Source organism: Lagenorhynchus albirostris, chromosome 2 (genome assembly GCF_949774975.1).
Source record: "Lagenorhynchus albirostris chromosome 2, mLagAlb1.1, whole genome shotgun sequence".
In the NCBI taxonomy this organism is placed as follows: Eukaryota; Metazoa; Chordata; class Mammalia; order Artiodactyla; family Delphinidae; genus Lagenorhynchus; species Lagenorhynchus albirostris.
In genome coordinates, this window is record NC_083096.1 from 47,015,505 (window position 1) to 47,028,894 (window position 13,390).

General features: G+C 43.5%; 1 protein-coding gene across 1 annotated transcript in view; it reads left to right on the forward strand.

The window, feature by feature from the left end:
• Positions 1 to 13,390, forward strand: part of NMNAT2 (nicotinamide nucleotide adenylyltransferase 2) — a 195,440-nt gene that overhangs the window by 172,564 nt on the left and 9,486 nt on the right. The window lies entirely within an intron of this gene.

The window sequence follows — 13,390 nt, forward strand, 5'->3', positions numbered from 1 at the left end:
CCATAGCCCTTTGAAAGCTGGATTCTCAGGGTAGATATTCTAGACCTAGTACTTTTTCATTACTTACTGTGTGACCCCATGCAAATCACTCAACTCCTTTGGGCCTTGGTTGTTTTTCAAAAATCTATAGAATGTTATCTATAGCATTCTGAGATTTTTAAAGAAATAACCAATACAGTCCCTGCCCCCAAGTATCAGGTACCACCTGGTACCAAGTATTACCACCTGGTAAGATGTCTGCATATGAAAATTTTTCATGTACATATATGTCTCTGAAGAGAGAGAGAAATAGAGAACCTTCAGGGTTAAACCCAAGATTCTAGTTCTGCTCCAACACAGCTCATGACAAAATATATTCTGAGCATCAGTTTTTCCCATCTCTAAAATGGGCATCATGATAGTACCCATCTCATAGGGTTTGGGGAGAATTAAGTGAGATTATCCATGTAAAGTGCCCAGCCTAGCACCTGACACACAGTGACATACAACAACTGTTAATAAGTGAATTTACCTAAACAGACACATAGATAAACACATAAATATTCAAGGTGAAGGGCATAGATGCTAACCTGCTGTGGGATAACCAAGAGGGGAGGCATAGTTTCAGGGAAGCAGATTATACTGTGTAGTCCTTTCCTCTCTACCCCTGCACAATTTCCTGCAGGTGAAATTTGAAACCTCTTTTGGGTTCTGGATTAAGTGGCTTAATGAACTTTTACTTTCCTCTCTACTTTAAAAGTTGCTTTTAAAGGAAAAAGTAATGCGGGAGAAATTTTGTACAAGATTTCAGCAAAGCTCTTTGAAGAATCCAGGCAAATCCGGGCAGTTGCCTGAGGCCCCATCCCATGGGGAGGCCCTGGCAGCTGGGGAGCGATTTTAGAGGGATGAAATTGACAGGGGCAGCAGCCTGAAAGGCCACTGCCTGAACAGGAGTCTCTAGGGCCTCTTTGCTAAGTGTGACTCTCAAGGGCAGACCCCGCTTTCTGGAGCCTGAAATTGACACAACGGGGGGCCCTTGAAGCACGGCCAGTTCCTCTGTGTTCCTCCCAGAGAGAAGGCTGACTGCAGGGCCTCTAATTTCTCTCCGACATGGCTGCTCCTGATGTTGTCAGATCCCACATTCAGAGAACCAGGAAAAAGAGCCCCAGGTCACTCCTCTTCCAGCTGGTCCCTGATGTTGAAATGACGTGTTGGTTACAAGAAAAGAATTGAAAAACTGGTAGCTGTGAATTTAACGGGGGCTGTGGTAGTGGAGATGGAGTGAGACCGTCATCTGTTCAACCATGTTCCCACCTGACGGGTCATCCTGGAGATGGGAGCACCCAGCCTGGCTGCTCCCAGAGGCACAGCAATTCCAAACCAGCAGGGACCCCACATCTGTCCTGTTCAGGGTGCTGAGAATTTCAGTCCACAGCACAGGCAGAAGGGGAACGGGGTGAAGCAGACCCTCAGGGCTCACTCCAGATGGTTTTCTAGAGCCTAGAGCTCTACCTCCCCACCCCCACCCAACCAATTGCTCAGTTCCCTGATTCAACCGACAGTGAATCTGTGGGGTCCTTAGAATCATGACAGCCGAGGTAGAGGCAAAAAAAAAAATCAAAATCAAGGAGCTGTTTCCTTATGTAAAAGTGTGAATTTCAGGCCACAACAGAAGTGTGCCAGAAATATCACCATTTATTTAAATCACATGAAAATCCAACTCCAAATCGCCATCCCACAGGGATGATGGAAAGTGAATCTCGTTCATTACTGGCTAGCAGAACCTGAAAGGCTCTCGTGGGCTCTGAACGTGAACATCAGTTCATCAGGGTCGCCGCAGACATCTTCCCTATTGGGGCCTTCGCGGTCCAGTGAGGTGGATGGCAACCTGCTCCAGGCCCACCTGGGCCGTGCGACTCCTGGCTGAGTCTGGAAGGCCCCATTCTGGGCCCAACCCACCTATGATCCTGGCGCTATTTTCTTCTGAGGCTTTGCCCTTAGGGTGCTGTCTGGGAGGGAGGAGGGGGTGGGCTTCCCAGCTCTCTAACTTCTTTCTAGTGTGGGAGGGGGGCAGCTGAACCTCTTCTTTCTATTCTGAAGCTATCTCCCCTATTTTCTCTCCCCTCCTCTGGACATCTAGGGAAATCTCTTCAGTGGTTTAAAGCCATTGACTTCAAAACGTACTATTTTCTGCCCTGAAAAGTCCTCTCATAAAGGGCCTGGTTCTCTGCTAGAAATAGGGTGGGGATTGGGCAAAGGCGTATATAGGGAACATGAAACTAGTTAGTAACTCAGTGAATTATCCCACTGTCCGTATTTGGGGAAAGTTGGAGCCCAGGGTCTAGAAAAGGAAGGTCTTTCTTTCAAGACTGGTACAGGGTGAGCCCTGCTTATTCTAATAGAAAGTTCTAGCCTCTGGAGTTTGCCTGGAAGCGGCCCGTTTCAGGGATCTCTGTTCCTAACCATGAGATTACCAGGGATCAGGTATGTGAGACCCACTTCTGTCCCAGGTTTCATTCATTTATTCAACCCTTTATCAGAACACATTTCTTTTTATCACCTGGTGTCCCAAGTGATACTTGCTGGCCACAGACCTGTGCTCAGTGACCATGAACCTGAAGCCTTGAATCTGCCAATGATGGGACAGGAGGGTGGGGAAGAGAACCAAGTTTCTTGGAAAAGTCCTAGACCCTTGCTCTGCATTCCAGTCTCTCCAGAATCCTCAGGAACAAACCAAGAGAGAAGCCACTAGTTCAGACAGGTCTGGGAGACATAGAAGCCCCACCATCCTTCTGTAAAGAAAGCTCAGTGGGGACCGTGGAGCAGCAATGCCCCACCCAGGCTGGAAAGCAGCTGGGACAGTCTGTTCTACAGTAGGGCTGCCAAGCCCTCTTTCGGCACAATCACAAACTCTCCGTTGAGTCAGTCTTGCTTTCTTTTGCTTTGGATTCCTGAACCTATGCTCTCCATCCAGAAATCTAATTACACAACTAAAGGAACAACCATCCCCACCCAAACACATCCCTTGGGCATTTCCCAACAGACACAAAAATCCATCAGCCCATAGTGAATTCTGACCTTCTCTGACCAATGACACACCCCTTCCCCTTACATTCTGTGGGGAGAAAATTCCATACATATTCATCATGTTTCTTTCTATGGAATACAAAAGAGTTACTTGTGTGGCCTGGCAGTTGGCATTTTCATTCTTGATTCCTGAGAGAGAGCAAGATCCAGTTTCCTGGACCAGCCTTTGGAGTTTGGGACCCAGTCCCTCTATCCCATCCCATTCCCAGACTTTTTATTAGAACTAGTTTCCCCCAGCAGACCTGATCTTTGCTATGCCGCATCCTGACACCAGCACCAAAGCACATATCCAGGCATGGACCGGGATCTACGGGAAGTCAAGGCCAAAGCCTAAAGGGTCAGCCATGGACAGATTTGTGAAACAGGAAACTCTTATCCTCACTCCCCTCCCCCAGACAAAACCCATCGTCTAGGGAATCTGATGCTGCCAGCTGCTTTGTCCATCATATTATAATGGAAGGCAGTCGGGCAATTAATTCTGATTCAAGCATTCTTTCGATCAATCAATCTTTCAGCTGATACTGAGTGCCCAGTATGAATATAAGCACACTGTTTGTCCTTGCAGCACTTGCAATCTAAAAATATCTTACAGTTTTTATTCTATTAGTTCTTTATATTACATGAAATAAAACATATAAAAAGTCTAGAAGAGTTCTTGAACCTAGTAAGCAGTCAATAAATGTTGGCTGTTATTTATTCATTGGTTTTAAAATATTTATGGAGTACCTGCCATGGGCCAGACACTGTTCTAGGGCTGGAGGAGCGGAGAAAACAGAATAGACAAAGTTCCCCCCATTGTGCACTGTGCTTTCTAATGGGGAGACACAGTAAACGCTTTGCTTGTTTCTCCTGGATTATCTCAGTTAACCACTGGCACACTCCTGAAAGTGGAATCTCGGTTCCCATTTATAGGTATGGAAACCAGGGCTCACATGGGTTGTGACTTGTCCAAGACCACTTAGATATTAGCAGCAGAGCAGGACTTGGCATATGTTCAGATCCCTAATCCAGATAAGACAGACAAGTGGGAAGAATGATGTGTAATTCATCGCAGGCCACAAGGGAGGGGGCAGCACTTGAGCTGGGCTTTGAATAATGGGCAGGATTGGGTTAAGTGCCTGCAAAAAGAAGGGCTTTTGAGGTTGAGAGAAGGCTGTGAAAGGTCCAGTGGTGGGCATAAGACCTTTTGGGGAATTGGTTCTGGCTGGTTGAAATAGAAGGTTTATCTTGGTCCTTATCTGGGAGACTTGACTTTTCAGCAAGCAGGCAAAATCGTTCAGTTTAATGATTAAATGTATTCCCTGCTTGAAAATGGTATTTGCATTTTAAATGAGCAAGGGTCAATATTTAACTCAAAGGAATGAAAACGCAAAGGTGGAACATCAAGCACCAGAGATGGGCCAATGAGGAAACTTTTTGCTTTTTCTTTCTTTTTGCACTTCTCCAAGCCCAACATTCCACAGGCTGGCTCTAATTGGCTGTGTTCTACGTTTTTCCAGCCAACCAGGCATGGGCTAACTGCTTCCTGCATCCACCAGCCATGGGAAAACAACCAAAGAAAATAAACAAAGGAAGAGCCTGGGGCACTAGCCACTCCAGAAGAAATCCCAGGGCTCCAGGATAAATGGAGCAAAGACAAACATTTGGTTTTTCAGGCTCAGATGGTTTTTATCAGACAGTCCAGCCCCAGCCAGGAAGCCCAATGGACACTTCCACCCCGGGGATTAGGTCTCCACACTGATAAGCCTGAGGCCGTGTTTCCAGCTCTGGGGAAGGCGGCTTCGGCCCTACCATGGGAGATAGGGTTCTCGTGTGAAAGGCACTGTTGGTTTGGTTTTCACGCTTTTGACTTGAGTCTGGAATTCCTTGCCTTCCCACACCCCCAGGCAGATTGGAAATGGGAGTGGGAATGATTTCCTCTGCGAAACCCCTCTAAAGGATCATTCATTGATTTGCACTAACAGAGCCATCCTGGAAATGCGTTCCCGCTGGGCCTTCCCTCCAGAGAGGAGCAGGGGTGGAGGATTCTTTCCCGAAATGGCTGGAGCATGTTTCAGAAGCTCCTCACCTACTGTTGTGTGGTTTCTGTTGGATGCCCTCTCCTTGCATCTTGTTTAACCTACTCAGAAGCACACAAAATTATATACTTTAGGGGGCGATGTAGAGTAATGAGCTGAGGACTTAGCTCGGGATAAGCCTGGAGAAAAAATAAGATAGACTATATTTTCACACCAAGGAATTTCAAGTCACTAAAATGGGAGTCTTAAAAATGGATCTAGAAGAGGCATACTGTGGTGGAAAGAGCCTTTAAAGCAGACCAGAGTGGGTTCAAATTCACTCACTTGCTGTGCAGCTTGGACTAGTTACTACATCTCACTGAGTCTTGGTCTCCCCGTCCATGAAATGAGAGCTGAAGCACACATCTCAGAAGATGGTTGCTTCAAGGATTAAATGTATTAAGAAATAAAGCTGCTAGTACTGTGCCTGGTGCATAGCAGGTCCTCTAATAAATGGTGCTTCCGCTTCCTGCTGGTAGTCCCCTGTTCATCCCTGAATATCCTCATCTGGAGAAGAAGTACAAGTTGGCCTGAGTAACTCAGGTACTGTGCCTTGAGAAGAGAGGACTGTTTGAGGGAGATGGTCAGGATCCTGAACCCTGATCCCAGAATGATTCCATAGAGGGTCTTACCAGTTAGACTTGCCTGGGTAAGTCAGTGTAAATTGGATTCTGTCGCTAATGGAAGTCAAGCCCTCTGTTTAAAGCACTCTAATGGCTTCTCTTCACATTTGGAATGAAACCCCATCTTTATCGTGATCTGGTCCTTCTCTACTTCTCCCACCTCTCTGTGCCCCAGTTCCACCTCGTTTCTTTATTTGAACACTTTTTCCCACCTCAGGGCCTTTGCACTAGCTGTGGCCACACTGGGAATGCTCTTTTCCCAGGTATCCCTATGTCTGGCCGGTTCTTGTCATTTAGGTTTTGGCTTAAAAGTCATTTTGTTTTATATTCAATATTGTACCAAGCTCCACCTGATGTTTTCTTATTTATGTATTTATTTGTTTACGATCTCTCCCTACTGGAGGTAAGCTCTGTGAGCACACTGCACTTGTCTGTCTCATTGGGCAACACCAGGACAGTGCCTGGTTCACCATATACACTCAATAAAAGTTTGTTGAATGAAAGAATGTAAGAGTACCTGGGAACAGCTTGGTTGGAGAAATTCAGCCTCCACCGTGAGATATGGCCCCAACTTTTGCCAGTTACTCAGAAGACATTAGCCACTACAAGAGATTAGCCACTTAAATAGTAACCTGCCCTTATCCTTAAGAGCAATACAGTTGAAATAATTAGTCATTTGTTTAATGTCTCCCACTAGATAGTGATTGAGCCGAGAGATGAAGCCGTATCTGTCTTGCTCGGCCCTGGTGCCCAGGAAAGTGCCTGGCTAAGACCACAGGGCATCCTCCCACCCAAAGTATTCCTGAAACCCAGCAGGGCCGGTCTTGAAATTCCGCCTCCTGGAAGGATGATGATGATTCCACATTCCTTCCAAGAGATCTGCCGCCTGGCTGCCACGAGTGTTCTCACTCCCAAGGCCAAGTTGCTTCCTGCCTCAACATGTCTCATATCCTTTCCTCAGATTCCCCACACTGGGGGGAGCAGAGTCTGCCCCCTCCCACTTCCTGTCCCCATCCCCACCCCTGCCGCCCTTGGGGAGCCTTTGACCAGAAGATGAAAAGATATGATCAAAGCTGTGCCTGTGAGCAGGAAGTTGAAGCAGGATGAATGTCACAGACCCCCACCTCTGAGACGCGACCCAGGCCAGAGCTACAGTGAGAGGCCACTGTCTGCTGCGGGGGGACAAGATTGTACCCTGATCCTGCTCGCTGCCGTGTGGCAGAATGAGGTCACGTCAGTCACCATCGGGAGAGGGAGGTGCCAATCAGGACGGCTCTGCTGCTCTGACCACCCACTCACCCGCCTCCCCACCCCCACGGCAAGACCTGCAGAGAACTCTTCATGAAGACACGGGAGGTGTTGGGCCCCTCGTGCTGGAACAGGAGCTCCATCCCAGGGGCCTGGGCACATTCCTGTGGGCTCCGTGGGCAGGGAAAGCTTGAGAAACCCTCGGTTTCCTGGGATCAGACGTCTGTCCGCATCTCCCCAGAGCCGGGGGTGGGGCGGGGGAGGGGGGAGGAAATGTCCTCATTTTTGCTGGAATCCCCAGAGAGGTGCTCGTCCCACAAGTATCTCATGTTGACTTCATCCCAAACCAAGCCAGAGTATTAGCTTAGGCAACTGCCTCTATTATTAAAAGTGACAATTTTCCAAAGGTGGGTGCACATCAGGAGGATTAGGAAACATTGTAAAGAGGGAGGCTCCGCCCCATTGTAGACATGTTGTATCAAAATCCCTGGGGTGAGGTCTGGAGGGGCTGTTGCTGTAGTTATTATTGTTTTTAAAGCTCCGGGGTGATTCTGCTGACCAATCAGACGAAGTTTGGGAACTTACAGAAGATCACCCGTGCATTTCATGGGGACCTGAAAGTCTGTCTCGAGTCACTTCCTTGGGTCTCCCAGAGTTTCCATTAGGTACATCGGGCTTCCTTCCATGACCTGAGGTGAGAGAGTTTATCAGCTAACTCAAGGACAACTGCCAGAGAGGGGACTCTGCAGGAATCCACTTGCTCAACAGCATATGTCGAGCACGGATGATGTGCCAGGTCCCTTTCACCCAGGAACAAGGCAGTGAACGAAACACACAAAATTGCCTGCCCTCATGAAGCTTACCTTTATAGGGAAGAGAGAAGGAGAGCAAAAAAAGGTTAAATAAAGAAAATATACAAGGTGTTAGAGATAAATGCTATGGAGGAATATGAAACACAGTAGGAAGTGGGGAGTGTGAGGGCGTGGGATGGTTGTGGGTCTACGTGCACAGGGATGCAGGCTGAGATAGCATGGCCAGAGGAGGTCTCACTGAGAAGGTGTTTTTTTTTTTTGGTTTCTATTGATACTTTTTCTTTTTTTAAATACATCTTTATTGGAGTATAATTGCTTCAACATACCGTGTTAGTTTCTCTTGCACAACAAAGCGAATCAGCCATATGCATACACATGTCCCGATATCCCCTCCCTCTTGAGCCTCCCTCCCACCCTCCCTATCCCACCCCTCTAGGTCATCACAAAGCACCGAGCCGATCTCCCTGTGCTATGCTGCTGCTTCCCACCAGCCAACTATTTCACATTCAGTAGTGTATATATGTTGATGCTACTCTCACTTCGCCCCAGCTTTGCCCTCCCACCCTATGTCATCAAGTCCATTCTCTATGACTACCTCTTTATTCCTGCCCTACAAGTAGGTTCATCAGTACCTTTTTTTTTTTTTTTTTTTTTTAGATTCCATATATATGCGTTAGCATACGGTATTTGTCTTTCTCTTTCTGACTTACTTCACTCTGTATGACAGACTCTAGGTCCATCCACCTCAGTACAAATGACTCAATTTCGTTTCTTTTTATGGCTGAGTAATATTCCATTGTACATATGTGACACATCTTCTTTATCCATTCATCTGTCGATGGACATTTAGGTTGGTTCTATGTCCTGGCTATTGTAAATAGTGCTGCAATGAACATTGTGGTGCATGTCTCTTTTTGGATTATGGTTTTCTCAGGCTATATGCCCAGTAGTGGGATTGCTGGGTCGTATGGTAGTTTTTTTTAGTTTTTTAAGGAACCTCCATACTGTTCTCCAAAGTGGCTGTATCAATTTACATTCCCACCAACAGTGCAGGAGGGTTCCCTTTTCACCACACCCTCTCCAGCATTTATTGTTTCCAGCTTTTTTCATAATGGCCATTCTGACCGGCATGAGGTGATACCTCATTGCAGTTTTGATTTCCATCTCTAATAATTAGTGATGCTGAGCATCTTTTCATGTGCCTCTTGGCCATCTGTATGTCTTCCTTGGTGAAATGTCTATTTAGGTCTTCCGCCCATTTTTAAACTACATTGTCTGTTTTTTTGACATTGAGCTCCATGAGCTGTTTGTATATTTTGGAGATTAATCCTTTGTTGTTTCATTTGCAAATATTTTCTCCCATTCTGAGGGTTGTCTTTTGTCTTGTTTATGGTTTCCTTTGCTGTGCAAAAGCTTTTAAATTTAATTAAGTCCCATATGTTTATTTTTGTTTTTATTTCTGTTACTCTAGGAGGTGGGTCAAAAATGATCTTGCTGTGGTTTATGTCAAAGAGTGTTTTTCCTATGTTTTCCTCTAAAAGTTTGATAGTGTCTGGTCTTACATTTAAGTCTTTAATCCATTTGGAGTTTATTTTTATGTATGCTGTTAGGGAGTGTTCTAATTTCATTCTTTTTTTTTTTTTTTTTTTGTGGTACGCAGGCCTCTCACTGTTGTGGCCTCTCCCGTTGTGGCTCACAGGCTCCAGACACGCAGGCTCAGTGGCCATGGCTCACGGGCCCAGCCGCTCCACGGCATGTGGGATCCTCCCGGACCGGGGCACAAACCCGTTTCCCCTGCATCGGCAGGCGGACTCTCAACCACTGCACCACCAGGGAAGCCCTAATTTCATTCTTTTACATGCAGCTGTTTGGTTTTCCCAGCACCACTTATTGAAGAGGCTGTCTTTCTCCCCTGTATCTTCTTGACTCCTTTGTTGTAAATTTGGTGCTCATATGTGCGTGGGTTTATCTCTGGGCTTTCTATCCTGTAGCATTGATCTATATTTCTGTTTTTGTGCCAGTACCATACTGTCTTGATTACTGTAGCTTTGTAGTATAGATTGAAGTCAGGGAGCCTGATTCCTCCAGCTCCGTTTTTCTTTCTCAAGATAGCTTTGGCTATTCGGGGTCTTTTGTGTTTCCATACGAACTGTAAGAATTTTTTGTTCTAATTCCGTGAAGAATGCCATTGGTAGTTTGAGAGGGATTGCATTGAATCTGTAGATTGCTTTGGACAGTATAGTCATTTTCACAATATTGATTCTTCCAATCCAAGAACATGGTATATTTCTCCATCTGTTTCTGTCATCTTTGATTTCTTCCATCAGTGTTTTATAGTTTTCTGAGTACAAGTCTTTCGCCTCCTTAGGCAGGTTTATTCCTAGGTATTTTATTCTTTTTGTTGCAATGGTGAATGGGAGCGTTTCCTTAATTTCTCTTTCTGATTTTTCATTGTTGGTGTATAGGAATGCCAGAGATTTCTGTGCATTAATTTTGTATCCTGCAACCTTACCAAATTCATTGATTAGTTCTAGTAGTTTTCTGGTGGCATCTTTAGGATTTTCTATGTATAGTATCATGTCATCTGCAAACAGTGACAGTTTGACTTCTTCTTTTCCAATTTGTATTCCTTTTATTTCTTTTTCTTCTCTGATTGCCCCAGCTAGGACTTCCAAAACTATGTTGAATAAGAGTGGGGAGAGTGGACATCCTTGTCTTGTTCCTTATCCTAGTGGAAGTGCTTTCCGTTTTTCACCATTGAGTATGATGTTTGCTGTGAGTTTGTCATATATGGCCTTTATTATGTTGAGGTAGTTTCCCTCTATGCCCATTTTCTGGACAGTTTTTATCATAAATGGGTGTTGAGTTTTGTCAAAAGCTTTTTCTGCGTCTATTGAGATGATCATATGGTTTTTATTCCTTAATTTGTTAATGTGGTGTATCACATTGATTGATTTGCATATATTGAAGAATCCTTGCATCCCTGGGATAAATCCCGCTTGATCATGGTGTATGATCCTTTTAATGTGCTGTTGGAATCTGTTTGCTAGTATTTTGTTCAGGATTTTTGCATCTATGTTTATCAGTGATATTGGTCTATAACTTTCTTTTTTTGTGATAGCTTTTTCTGGTTTTGGTATCAGGGTGATGGTGGCTTCGTAGAATGAATTTGGGAGTGTTCCTCCCTCTGCAATTTTTTGGAAGAGTTTGAGAAGGATTGGTGTTAGCTCTTCTCTAAATGTTTGATAGAATTCACCTGTGAAGCCATCTGGTCCTGGACGTTTGTTTGTTGGAAGATTTTTAATTGTGGTTTCAATTTCATTACTTGTGATAGGTCTGTTTATATTTTCTAATTCTTCCTGGTTCAGTCTCAGAAAATTGTACCTTTCCAAGAATTTGTCCATTTCTTCATGGTTGTCCATTTTATTGGCATATAGTTGTTTGTAGTAGTCTCTTATAATCCTTTGTATTTCTGCAGTGTCAGTTGTGATTTCTCCTTTTTCATTTCTAATGTTATTGATTTGTGTCCTCTCCCTTTTTTCTTGATGAGTCTAAGGCTTTATCAGTTTTGTTTATCTTCTCAAAGAACCAGCTTTTAGTTTTATTGATCTTTGCTATTGTTTTCTTCGTTTCTATTTCATTTATTTCTGCTCTGATCTTTATGATTTCTTTCCTTCTACTGACTTCGGGTTTTCTTTGTTCTTCTTTCCCTAGTTGTTTTAAGTGTAGGGTTAGATTGTTTACTTGAGATTTTTCTTGTTTCTTGAGGTGAGATCTTTTTATTTCTTCTTTGATTTCTTCAGTGATCTCTTGGTTATTCAGTAGCGCACTGTTTAGCCTCCATGTATTTGTGTTTTTTACAGTTTTTTTCCTGTAATTGATTTCCAATCTCATAGCATTGTGGTCAGAAAAGATGCTTGATATGATTTCAATTTTCTTAAATTTTCCGAGGCTTGATTTGTGACCCAAGATGTGACCTATCCTGGAGAATGTTGCATGTGCACTTTAGAAGAAAGTGTATTCTGCCACTTTTGGGTGGAATGTTCTGTGAATATCAATTAGGTCTATCTGGTCTATTGTGTCATTTAAAGCTTGTGTTTCCTTATTTATTTTCTGTCTGGATGTAAGTGGGGTGTTAAAGTCTCCCACTATTATTGTGTTACTGTCGATTTCCCCTTTCATGGTTGTTAGCCTTTGCCTTGTGTATTGAGGTGCTCCTATGTTATATCTTCTTGGATTGATCCCTTGATCATTATGTAGTGTCCTTCCTTATCTCTTGTAAAAATCTTTATTTTGAAGTCTATTTTATCTGACATGAGTATTGCTACTCCAGCTTTCTTTTGATTTCTATTTGCATGGAATATCTTTTTCCATTCCTTCACTTTCAGTCTGTATGTGTCCCTAGGTCTGAAGTGGGTCTCTTGTAGACAGCATATATATGGGTCTTGTTTTTGTATCCATTCAGCCAGTCTGTGTCTTTTGGTTGGGGCATTTAGTCCATTTACGTTCAAGGTTATTATTGATATGTATGTTCCTATTACCATTTTCTTAATTGTTTTGGGTTTGTTTTTGTGGGTCTTTTTCTTCTCTTTTGTTTCCTGCCTAGAGAAGTTTCTTTAGCTTTTGTTATAAAGCTGGTTTGGTGGTGCTGAATTCTCTTAGCTTTGTTTGTCTGAAAAGTTTTTGACTTCTCCGTTGAATCTGAATGAGATCCTTACTGGGTAATCTTGGTTGTAGGTTTTTCTCTCTCATCACTTTAAGTATATCCTACCACTCCCTTCTGGCCTGCAGAGGTTTTGCTGAAAAATCAGCTTATAAACTTATGGGGATTCCTTTGTATGTTATTTTTTGTTTTTTCCCTTGCTGCTTTTAATATTTTTTCTTCCATTTAATTTTTGTTAGCTTGATTAATATGTGTCTTGTTGTGTTTTTCCTAGGGTTTATCCTCTATGAGACTCTTTATGCTTCCTGGACTTGGGTGACTATTTCCTTTCCCATGTTAGGGAAGTTTTCCACTATAACCTCTTCAAATATTTTCTCAGACCCTTTCTTTTTCTATTCTTCTTCTGGGACCCCTATAATTGGAATGCTGGTGCATTTAGTGTTGTCCCAGAGGTCTCTGAGATTGTCTTCAATTCTTTTCATTCTCTTTTCTTTATTCTGCTCCTTGGCATTTATTTCCACCATTTTGTCTTCCAGCTCACTTATTCATTCTTCTGCCTCCATTATTGTTATTGATTCCTTCTAGTGTTTTTTTCATTGCAGTTGTTGTGTTGTTTACCTCTGTTTGTTTGTTTTTTAGTTCTTCTAGATCTTTGTTAAACATTTTTTGTATTTTCTCAATCTGTGCTTCCATTCTATTTCCAAGATTCTGGATCTTCCTTACTCTCATTACTCTGAATTCTTTTTCAGGTAGATTGCCTATTTCCTCCTCATTTATTTGGTCTTGTAGGTTTTTACCTTGCTCCTTCGTCTGTGACATATTTTTTTGCCATCTCTTTTTTTTTTTTTTTTTTTTTTTTTTTTATGAGTGGGATTGTGTTCTGTTTTACTGGTTGTTTGACCTGAGGTTTCCAACACTGGA